We start from the raw sequence: 12232 nt of genomic DNA, 5'->3' as shown, positions 1-12232 counted from the left end.
GCTAAAGCGCCCCTCCGCCGCGGGTGCCTTTGGCAAAAGGCGCCATTAGCCCCCCACCACGCCAACTTGGGGGAGTCTTTCAAGGACTTCCCCGAGCTGGCGTAGTGGGAGAAGGCTCAGCATGCAGGCTTTTAATGTCAAAGGCACCCACGGCGGTGGGCTAAAAGCGCCCCTCCACCTCGGGTGCCTTTGGCCAAAGGCGCCATTAGCCCCCCACCACGCCAGCTCGGGGGAGTCTTTCAAGGACTTCCCCGAGCTGGCGTAGCGGGAGAAGGTGCAGCATGCAGGCCTTTGATGTAAAAGGCGCCCGCGGTGGGCTAAGGGCGCCCCTCCGCCACGAGTGCCTTTCACAAAAGGCGCCATTAGCCCCCCCCATCACGTCAACTCCGGCGAGTCTTTCAAGGGCTGCCCCGAGCTGGCGTGATGGCAGGAGGTGCGGCAGGCGCCTTATTGTCATTGAATGCACCCGCGCCGGCGGGCTCATTCAATGACAATGGGCTGCTGACGCACCCAATTCCTATCATTACCACCTCGCCTATTTTTGAAACTTTAAGATTCCTACAGATTTTTGGTCACAGAATGTTGGCATGTATGCACATCTGTTCTGAGTATGCATACATGTCTACCCACTTCCCATCACGTTGAACGTGAGGTTTGCCGTGGCCTGAGAGACCAGCCGTGAAAACGCAATTTGACAACGGGTTGCAGTGAAATGCTGAGACTGCTGCTGAGGGCCTTAGGGGATGGGTGAACAATACAGGATCCGCCCAGCTTACTATATAACATCTTCATCGCCTTGTTCATCTTCACTTCCTGGTGCATCTACATTCCAATCGGCTCCTAACGCCGTGAAAGCACAGTTCTCAACTGGCAAGGGACTTTTAATCATGGCCACCCCATAGCTCTCAACCATTTGTGACTCAAAGGCGGGTGAAATCACCCGATTGTGTTTTTGGGGGGTGAGACGCCCATTGAAATGAATGGGCGTGCAGGAGGCTTGGCGGGTGAGTCAGCCCTTTACAAGGCGGGTGACACCCGCCAAATGCGTGTGAGTTGAGAGCTATGCCACCCCGCACGGCATGGAAAGCAGCTGACCTGAGGCCCTGATGTGGCCTAGCCTGGTTTGATTGGTTAGCCCCATCTACTTTGCCTTAGCAGCACCGGAACTGCCAGGCGTTTGCCAGCCCCCTCAAGGGCTGCACCTATAAAGGCTTGCATCCACTTGAAAGACTTTCTTTTTAATCGTCTCTTTCTGATGCCTCTACATTGCAATCCGCTCCTAACGTGGTGCAGGCACAGTTCTCAACTGAGGGACTTTTAATCATGGCTGCCCACACGGCATGGAGCACCTGACCTCTGAGGCCTGACGTGGCCTGGCCCGATTGGTTGGCCCCTTCTACTTCTTCTCAGCAGCGGTGGAGCTGGCAATTGATCGCCGGCCCCCTCAAAGGGCCGCCTGAAAAGGTCTAGCCCACGCCTGCCTGTCCGGGCCTGGGCAGGCTGTGTGGGCCCCCAACCCACGTAGGATCACCCATCATTTCCTCTGTCCTCGCACACCGGGTAAGGACCAGCTCTCTTGTTACATTACTACAATGAATATCCATGGCCTTTTCTTCTCCAATGGCCCTCGATCTCACTGGTTTAGCACGCCTGCAAAACACAGCGTGTCATATCCGGCCGTGCTCTGTTTCACACTGTGTGCCCTCCTCTATGATCCTTCCTACTTGTAGCTTTGCTGCACGCTTACCCCCAATCGACACCCTGCATGTCACCTAGCTACTGCAACCCTTTCTGGCAGACCCTGCTCCACCTTTCTGGCAAAACTTGTCCTACTCATCTGCAAGTTCGCCCCTCCACCACAGCCTGTGCTGTGAGTACCTTCACCTTAAGAACTCTTCTTCCTGCCTGATGAGCAGCTGTCTTGGACTTCCTAATCCTCATACTATAGGATGCACCCTGTGAAATGCTCTCTGCTGGTCTTCCCTCCACACACTGATCGTTTCCTGCTGTGTTTTGTGCCTATCCTGATACCATCTTGTGCTGCATTTTGGGGCCCAGCCTGAATTTCGAAGATATAGGCGTGCTTTCATTTGTGCATTCACCATCTTTGCTGTTTTTTGTGCCTTACCTGGTACCATCTAGCACTGCATCTGTGCCCTGCCCAAAAAACGAACTTAGGTGTGCTTGTTAGGGAGAATTCTCATAAATGGCTAATTTCCCCTACCTACGGAGCCCCTCAGCAGCTTTGCTGGATTTCTAGGGTTTATTTTTTTCACCTGGTAAGAGTGTGAGCCTTTTTCCCACTCTTACATGTGTTTTGCTGTGTGTGTTTTTACCATTTGTGTGATCTTGGGCTCTGGAGCCTCACCTACTCCATGAGCATAATTTTTGTGTTACACAGCACCTTCAGTGCAGTAAAACAGGGTTGTCTTTTAGACTTCCCACTGACTCCATTTTTCTGAGGCTGACTACTGTCTACCAGAAACATGTAAAGTTGCCATTAACTTTATGTAAGCTTTTAAACTACAGACCCAGTACACCCCATCTTACATAGAGTATTGGAAAGGGTTAATTCTTATCCTTTTTTGTCTGTTTATCTTGGAGCACTGTTTCGCTCCCTTTTCATCAAAACTTGGCTGGTGGCAGTGGTAACAACCCTATTTCTCCTACTGCGGTTATCTTAAATAACCATGGTATTGTTTTAGGCTATTGTAGTAGCATCGAAGATAAACTTGCTTGACCAAATATATTTTATTTCAGCTCCGGCTTGGTTTATTAGCCATTTCTTTGTGTAAAAGTCTTTCTCGTGTTTTACTCTGCGCACCAAACCATATTTGGTTTCTTTGTTCGCCGTCTTTTCACGGGCTTCTGCACAGAAGCCCTACTTAAAGTGCCTGAAAGTCTGGGTAGGCAGGATGTGGGGGAGGGATCTTAGGACCCCTGCCATGGGTTCCCTTGATAACCGAAGTCACACTCCTGTTTGATTGACAGCCAGGCTGCGTGAATGGGGGAAAACTGCATAAAAAGCAGGTATCTGGGACTGGAAAGGCAGAGTCGCCACTGGAACGAAAGAACCAACGGGGAGCTGACAGAAGTGGACCACTACCATGACTGAACTGCCCGGTGAAGACCTGCTGCAGGTCCTAATCCTCAAACTTCAACGACAGAGAAGATCGTCCAGGAATCTTCTTCCCTTGAGCTGGTGGGACCAACCAGCTCCCCCAAACTTCAAGACAGGACCCCTCCTCTGGTCGAATTCGCTGCACAGAGCTACAGTATACAGTAGGCCGGATAGACAGGAAAGGTCAGACTCTGCTTGGGTTTTATGGAGCGCACCTTTTATTCGTTGCTTTGCTCTGCTGCTGGTTTCTTCCCTGGGTGGTGCAGGACCCTCCAGTCTTCCTACTTGGTGTCAGTCCGACAGTCGCTTCTGGAACCGTGAGCCTTTTCGAACTACCAGGAACGTCCGCCTCAGCTACAGCTTCCTCTCCATTTTAAGGTACTGTGCAAATCCAGTTGTTCGTTTCGTTCAGCTGCGGTGAAAGTGTTTGAAATCTTCCACCAATCCGAGGGCTTGTCCTTCTCTTCTCTTTGAACTAACTTTTCTGCCGACCAACCTCGTCCGCAACCCGTGGCACAAACTTTACTGCGAACTACCCTGAACCGTGTGATCTTGGGCAAAATACTTTTGACCTAGTGACTTTGGCCTTAAGCCTTTTTACCCTGATTCTATCACTGTAGTTCCTCTTGCTCAATTGCCCTGAGTACTTACCTGTTTGTGTGGTTCTATTTCTGCCTAACTTTGTCTTTCCCTCTCTTTTAAATTTCTGGAGCGCCATTTTGCTCTCACTTCATCTTGTGAGCTTAACTTGTCTGGAACTTATTGGGAGTGGTGTAGTGTATTAAGAGTGTGATTTTTAAACTGCTTTACTTTAGTGAAATGTTATATAACTGATGCGTAAATAAATGTATATTCTTTTACTCAGAAAACCTTGAGTCAGTGTTTGTTTGAATCATAGTAATCGCTGTCCTTTGTGTAACTATTGATACTGCTCACTTGCTCTTGAGATAAGTCTGGCTGCTCAGCCATTGCTACCACTTTACTGTGTAGTACAGGCTTGTACCAAAGGTGTATTTGTACTGTCACTTGTAGTCTTAATTGTGTGTGGTGTTCCCAAAGGGTACTGCATATAATTCTGCCTAACAGTGCTCTTTAACTTTTGTGCCTTGACTGTCCTATATTGCTCAACTTCTTCACCTGTACCTGCCCGGCTGCTAGGCCACTTGGTGAGTTCTCATGCATTGTGCAGCTTTCCATGTCCATCTCCCTCTCTCCTCCAGTGTCCCCATGGCACTCACTATCTCTCCTATATATTCTAACTGCTACTCTATCACCTACACTACCTCTCACAAAGTTTGGCAGAAAAAAGCTAAAAAAAACTATCTCCTGGACTCTAATCCAGCCCTACCTATTGCGGATACCATGTAAATGCCACTTCCAGGCAGACTTTTACAGGCATCCTCTTTTCTGTCCCCTCTCCTAATCTATGGACCACACACTTGATCACCACCCTCTCCCCCTTCTCCTCTTCACCCATTAATGGTGGCACTAGGTGGGAAGTACTCCTTGCATACTTCTCATCCTCTAGATGTAGCATTAATGTCTATCACAATGGCACTATCATGGCCCAAGGCGCTCAACCTGCTCTTCTCCTTCTCAACCAGTGCCTGTCTTCTCTCATAAGCTTTCCCCCTTCTCCTGCTTCCCCTTCTTCCTTTCCTCCCACTTCTCCACCACCACCGATGGAAGTACCATGCCCCTGTACACCCCCTCGGAAAAACTTCAAAGGTGGTAATCCGATTCACTTAGCTACTCTGAATGCTCGCTCTGCTGTCAAACACTCCTGACATATGTCTCCTTCTCGAAGACTTTGACCTGGATGTCCTCCCACTTACCAAGACCGTTTCAATCCGAGCACTGTCACTGCTCTTGACACTATCCTTCCAGAGGGCTACAAAATCTGCTCCAAACCCAGATCTAACAGGCGTGGAGGTGGAGTGGCCCTGATCTTCCCCGAGTGGGTCCCTGCTTCCATCATTCTTACCCAATTTTACTCCTCTATTGATTTCCTCGTCTGTAGGCTTGGGGTCTCATATCTCTCCCGATCTCGCTCTTGCTCTCGCTTTCTCTCTCCCTCTCTCTCTCTCTCTCTCTCTCTCTGTCCAAACCCCCTAGCCCTATCTCCCTTTTCCTCTCTGAATGGGCTGACCTTGGTTCTTCCCTCATCACCTCTTCCAAACTCCTCCTTCTGGTGACATCCCTCTCTCTAATCCGGTCACCACACCCCTGCCCCGGTCTGAACACTATCTCCTTTTCTCCCACCCGGGTCCCCTTGGCACTCTATCGGAGCCACCCCCTGCACTGCCAGCCTCCTCTGTCATTCGACCAAAGAAGCGAGTGTCAGTTGCTGCTTTTGGGTCCACCATCATCCCCCCTCCCACACCCACTCCTGACTCTGTCCTTGCTAACCTGATCCTTGCCATTTCTAACGCTCTTGACATCCTTTCCCCGGCCATGAGGATCCGCCTCAAACCTGCCACCCAGAACAACTGGTATGATTCCAATCTAGTATCTCTGAAATGCAAGTGCAGAGCTGCTGAACGGAAGTGGCAGACCTCGGGTTTATCCTCTGACAGACTAGCCCTGCCGCCTGCTCCAAAGGCAATATCGCTTCTCTATCTGCTCCGAGAAGCGGGCTCACATCCAAGCCCACATCTCTGGAGCTAACAACATGGCCGAACTTTTCAAAATCTGCAAGGAACTCGACAATCCACTTGCAGTCTCCACCGTTCTCCCTCCTTCTCAGGCTCTCTGAACTGCCTTGGCCTTCCATTTCACATCCACAACCACCTGCTCTACACAGATACACGGCCTAGGAGGACCACGACTGTATATTATTTTTTTGCCACTGTTATTTCCCATGTTCCCTCCCCATTTAGCATTGTGGTGCTTTGAAACACAATTCTGTTGTATAAAGTGCCTTACAAATGCTCAATAAAATAATCACAGCATGTGAGCATAGGAAAGGTCCAATGCTGGAGAAGGAATAGGTTACTTACCTGTAACTCCTGTTCTTCATCATTGGTGTCAATCATAGATTCACATGTGACCCTCCCACCTACCCCACTGGCTCTTCTTGGCTCATACTGCCACTCACGTGTGCTTATCAAAATCTGAAGATGGCTAATAGGGGGTTGAACTAGGGGAGCCATTCCAATTGACTGTGGGCAGTATGATCCAATGTGACTATACTGAGAGCACAAAAGTGACTGAAGTTTTCAGTTCAAGTTTAAACTGCTCTGTTACCGAGGATTCTCAGCCGGATGGCAGGGAATATGCACAGCATGGGAATCTACGAAAGATACCGATGGAGGCGTTGGCTGCGGGCCACAAGTGTTCAGTCAACCTGTCCTCTACATGCACGGTTCCGCCCAAGATGCCAAATCCATCATCTCAATTAATGCAACAATCATTAAGGCTGCAAACTCCATTCCAATTCTGTCCCGCTATCAGAGGGAGTTGTGGAATCACATTGCCCCCATCTTGGATTTTATTCCAGATGGCAAAAAGGACGAAGTTGTCACCCTCTTTTGCAAAGAGGAGGCTGGCTCTGACCATGCAATCTCTGTGGCAGTTGATATTGCAGACACTGGCTTCAGACCGATTGGCAATGGAACAGTCCTTTGCCGACAGGGGTGCCTCAAGGCCACTTATTTCTGTGCAGAGGTCCAGTCTAAAATGGTAGATTTGCCCTTCAGTGGAGAGGACCTGTTCGGGAAGAAGTTGTACCGGTCAAGTACCTATGCTCCCCCGGACAGTTTATAGGGGCAAATCCCAAAACTACATAGGGAATTAACACTACCGCAGCTCATTGCACACCAGGGGCAATCCTCCAAAATAGGCCTGACCAGTTTCTGTCTTTGTCCTTCCCCTTTCAGACCAATTGGCACGGGGGCTTTTTGAGTTTGTCAACCAGTGGCATTCCATCACTACGGACTAATGGGTGTTGTCTTTAATCCAGCAGGGGCACACACTAGAATTCATAGGGTGATGCCACACGCCTCCACCTCCGGCTGTTCCTACCTTGTCAAAGGTTGAGAAGCACTTGCAGTTATTTCTATGCGACATCCTGTCCCTCCTGTCCAACCGGGAGGTCAAACATGTCCCGTTTCAACAACCTGGCCAAAGGGAAACATTTGAAGAAACTTTCGTGTCCAGAAGAAATCTGGAGGCTGCAGACCCATTCTCAATCTGCATCTCCTTAACATAATTCCTGCAAGTTCAAACCTTCAGGATGGTTCCTCTCCAGCACATTCTAACCCAACTGCAGGAAGGAGATTTTCCTTTAGTCTTTGGACTCGGAAGATGCCCATTACCAGATCCCCATTCATTCACGCCATCAACTGTTCCTAAGATTCACTGTTGCAGGTCAACATTTCTAGTTCATGACCTTTACCCTTCAGCCTCCGTTCCGCACTGAGGGTATTTACCAAGTGCCTTGCCCCGGTGGCAGTCCACATAAGTTGCATCGGTGGTCCATATTTACCCGTCTCTCAACGATTAACTTGTTCAGGCAGATTCTTTTCCTCTTCATCATACAGAAGCCACAATCCATTGCTTGTGATTGCTGGGGTTCTCTGTTAATTATGCAAACTCCTGTTTGACCCCTTCTCGGCCCTCTGTTCTTGGGAGCTTGTCTGGACACAATGTATTCTCTACCCCATCAGAGGACAGAGTGAAGTCCATCCTTGCGAAGGCTCTTCTGCTTTCACAGAGGATGGCTTCATCAGTCCACAACCTGAAGTCCTTGCTGGGAATGACATCTTAAATTCCCCTGATCCCGCTCTGCAGGCTGTGTATGAGACACCTACAGGAGTTCCTTGACACACGCTGGAAGCAGATCTCTAGCTCTTGGGAAGCCCAGAGCCCTCTCGTGCTCCCTTCCACAAAGCTCTTTGCTGGTGGATACTCTGCTCCAATGTTAACCAGGCTGCTTCTTTTCATCTGCTGGGCCATCAGGTCACGACGCATGTGTCTCTAAAGGGCTCGGGTGCCCACACGGTTTCTCTCCCTACCAGGCACCTCTGGTCACAGGAGGAAAAGGAATTTTGCATCAATGTTCTGGAACTGGGGGCAGTGTTTTGGCCTCACAAGTCCTTTCTACAACAACTTCAAGGCAGAGTGGTACAAGTATTTATTGACAACATGGCCCCAATGTTTTATATTCCCTAACAAGGCAATCCCCGTTCCTCTATTGTGTCAGCGGAAGTGAGCGAACGCCCTATGTAGTTGGGCTCTGGCCCATCATATGTTCCTCATTCCATTCCACCTGCCAGGCATTCACAGCACAGTAACTGATTCCCTCAGCAGGGAGCTGCAATCTTGCCATTAGTGGGAACTTCAAAGTTAAGTTTGCCACCTTTTCCTACAGTGGTGAACTCCATAGGTCAACCTCTTCTCTACCAAAGCGAACAGGAAATGCGTGACCTTATCCAGCAGGTTTCATCACCAATGGAGCCTGGGAGATGCCTTCATGTAATCTTGGGAGGGGATGTTTCTGTATGCGTTTCCACTGATCCCTCTTGTAAGGAAACGTTAAGGTATACTTGATGTTCTATATTACAGCCCAGTTCAAATATGTTCATTAATACTCTTCTAGTTTCTCTTTCTACTTATCCCACTACCCCAAAGGAGAACAGGATCCAAGATGAATCTGGGACCCCCGGATGAATCCTGAGGATGGAAGATGCTCTTCCTCCTCACAGTCCCTTGGTTGCCTTGGAAGGCGAAGTGGTGTAGTTTCTCGGTTTCACTTGATGATGCCCTTCAAGGATGGAGTCGTTGCTGGGATGTCGGTGTCGAGCAGAAGAAGGGAGCCAAGCAGTATCGGAATGGCAGTAATGCAGGTCTATCGTGGTGGTCTCTGATGTTTAAGCCATTTGTGGATGTCCCACGAAGATGAAACTTGTTGTGGACCTCGACAAGGTTAGGCTGAAGAAGATAAATCCTTTGGTGGTCGTTGATGACTTTCGGTGGCAACGGGTGCAGTGGCAGAACCAGGTGTCAGGTTTTGGTATTTCGCAGTAGCTGCCTTTTGGTTCTTCTGTGCTGCAGCACGGACAACAGGTTGGACTCAAGCACTGAACTCTACAGACCCTCACTGTCTGGACTCTCCAGACGCCTTCTTCATGGATTGGTGACATGAAACCCACCGGCTGGCCCGACCCTGGATCATCTTCAGTTCGGACAAGTGTATAGATGTCATGGCAGAGATGCCCCTTGAAGGATTCTTCCATTATTTGAAACTTTCGCAGCTCCGGGTGTCGGGCAGCACTATCCCGTTTCAGGGAGAATTTTCATTTAGTGCTTAATTCCTCCCACCGTTGAGACCTCAAGCACTTTTGCTGGACTTAGGACTTTTAAATTTTAACCCTGGAGTGAGTGAAACCTTTTTCTCACTCTCTCGTATTTTTACCTGATTTGGATATTGTGTTTTCACTGTTTTTGGAGCCTGACAAACTCCATAGGCATATGCTTTATGTATAGTGACGCACAGCACCTCCAGTGCAGTGTCAGAGAGAAATCCTTTAGATTTCTCATAAGGTTTAAATACCTTTTCTTGTGTGAACTACTTTTCCCAAGAACAGTAAAGTGAAATTGACTTTACTTCCCTTTTCTCTTTGTAGGTCCAGCACACACCATCTTATGTGGAGTGCAGGTGGGATACCTAGGAGCCCCTTACCCTACATTCTCATGTAACATTTTTTGTTACCCTCACCTCTTTAAATGGCTTGTGGCAGTGGTTTAATGTTCCTACCATTGTGCTTTACTACAGCAGACTGGATCCTCAGCTGCAGTATAGCACTCATCAGTGACCATTTTGTCAAAATGTCCCCAGTCATTTTTTTCCACTATTTTCTGTTTGTGAGGTCTTAATTGGGTTTTACTTTGGGTTTTACTTTGCACGTTGAGCCAGGTTTGAACCCTTTGTTCATTTTGCCTTTGGTGGGCTTCAGTCCTGAAACCCGCCTCTTGTTCCAGTGTGTCTAAAAAGGCAGGATGTGAGGGAGGTTCCCAAAACTCCCCTGTCCTTTGTCTCTAGGAGTGCCTGAATTCAACCAGTCCTGATTGGCTGCACCCTGCTGTGTGATAGACAGCCTAGGCTGTGCATGAATGGGGGAAACCTGCTTTTGGCAAGGATTTTGGGACTAGAAGCAGAGTCAACCACTGGGAGAAACACCCGACGAAGAAACCATGAACGAAGCTTGCTGCATCCTCCGGGACCTTTGAATTGCATGGTGAAGCCCTGCTGCTGTGCTGGAACTTCTTTTTCTGATCGACAGGAGAAGCTCCGGAAGGGACAACTTCCCTTGGGTTAGTGGGACCAATTAACCCAGAGATGAACTCCACTGGACGACCTTCCCCGACTGGCTTTACTTTGTTGCTGCAAGAACCGAGTGCATGGGGTCGAGAAATCTGTAATTAAGTGCAACATCTGCTGTCGGGGTGATTTCCCGGGGGTCAGCAGGGCCGTCGGCGGACCTCTGGGGTTGGGGAGGCCCCAACTCCTCCCGCATCCCAAAGGAGTATGAGGCACACACAAGAGCAAAGAGTTACTGCTGTTTATTGCACAAAACAGACAGGGACAGGTTCTCGGAGCATAGGCCCTTTTTCTAATCGGATGACGCTACTACGTGGGTCAACTGGGAAAACTATCCCCTAAACCTAACGCTACTCCAGGTTGGTTCCCCGAGTGGTAGGGTCAGTAGGGATCAGTATAGGGGAAAATATTAGTGGTCGAGAAGAGGTCAGGTGGGACGCTTGGGTCGTCCTTAAAAATGGCTACATAGAAAGTGTTACATGAAGAAAGTTAGTGATTGGTTGAATTATAGTGTTGTCAGTGGTTAGCCCCTGGTATTCTGATTGGTACATCCATGAGCCCCCAAGCCTGGGACCATCGGCGTTCCCAGCTCGCAATATACCTGGCTTTGGCAACAATATATGACTGTGTCAGTGGCGGACAATGGACAGGTCTTACTACTGGCTGTTGAGCGTCCCTTTCCCATTGCCGCCGGTGTCCAACTTGTAACTTTGTTGTTACAGTCTGCGTCCCAGAAGTGAGACCCCAGAGCTTCTCTGGTCCTTGGAGCTTGGCATTGTATCAGGTCGGCCTGGTCACGTGTTGAGATACAGTGGCTGAAGCAGAATTACAGGGATTTGATTTGTATTTCGGCTCCGAGGAGTGTTTAGCAGTGGCAGGTGTAACCTTGGCGCTGGGAGCGCGGCGTGTAGATTGCAACTTCGTGGCCTTCGCTGTGGGGCTCCTGTCAGGGTTTGTTCTGCATGATCAGCTCTTTGCAGCCCTGTCTGAGGACGCTGGCTTGCGGCCTACCTTGACCTGGTCTATGGGTGGTAGCATACAGTCCATAACACGGGGGTTGCGAGGTACGACTTGGGTCCTTATATATTAGTCCATCTACAGGGTGACCTGTTCAGGGTTTTTAGTAGCAAAAGCGTCTGCAAGCATATACACAAGCTCTTCTGGTGGCTTGTGTTTCTGCAGTGCAGTAGTTGGCCTATGTGAAAAATAACAACGATGCATGAGTGTAAGCGGTCCTCTACGTCATAAAACAGAGTATGTTTGTGGGTGATATGCACATGCAAACTTATGCTTGATCCCCAGAAGTGCAGTTACGTGCTGAAATAATTCATTGGCAAAGTGGAGACCATTGTCTGACCTCAATACTTTGCAAAACCCCCACCTGGGGAAGACCTCCCTTACTTAAAATTTAGCTGCTCTAAATGCATCTGCATGAGACCACCGGCCGGCCTCAATCCACCTTGAAAATGAACACACTATCACAATCATGTATCTGTATCCTTGACATACGTTGATCATGTCGACGTAGTCAACGTGTAGGTGCAAAAAGGGTCCTTCAGGCTGGGTATTGTACCATTGATCACTTGCAGCGTGTGACCGGCCGTAAATTGTTGACATATGAGGCAATTGCTAATGATATTTGCAACATGTGAGTTTAGCTTGGGGCAGAACTATGATTCTTTTATTTGTGCTGCAATTACTACTTTCCCTGTATGAGTGGGGTGGTGTAGTTGGGCCAGAGCTGTTTTCAGTAGGGCCAGGGGCATCACAACTTTCCCTGTATTATTCTG

This window comes from Ambystoma mexicanum, chromosome 3p, assembly GCF_040938575.1.
Source record: "Ambystoma mexicanum isolate Mex_15411 chromosome 3p, UKY_AmexF1_1, whole genome shotgun sequence".
In the NCBI taxonomy this organism is placed as follows: Eukaryota; Metazoa; Chordata; class Amphibia; order Caudata; family Ambystomatidae; genus Ambystoma; species Ambystoma mexicanum.
This window is presented reverse-complemented; position numbering follows the sequence as displayed.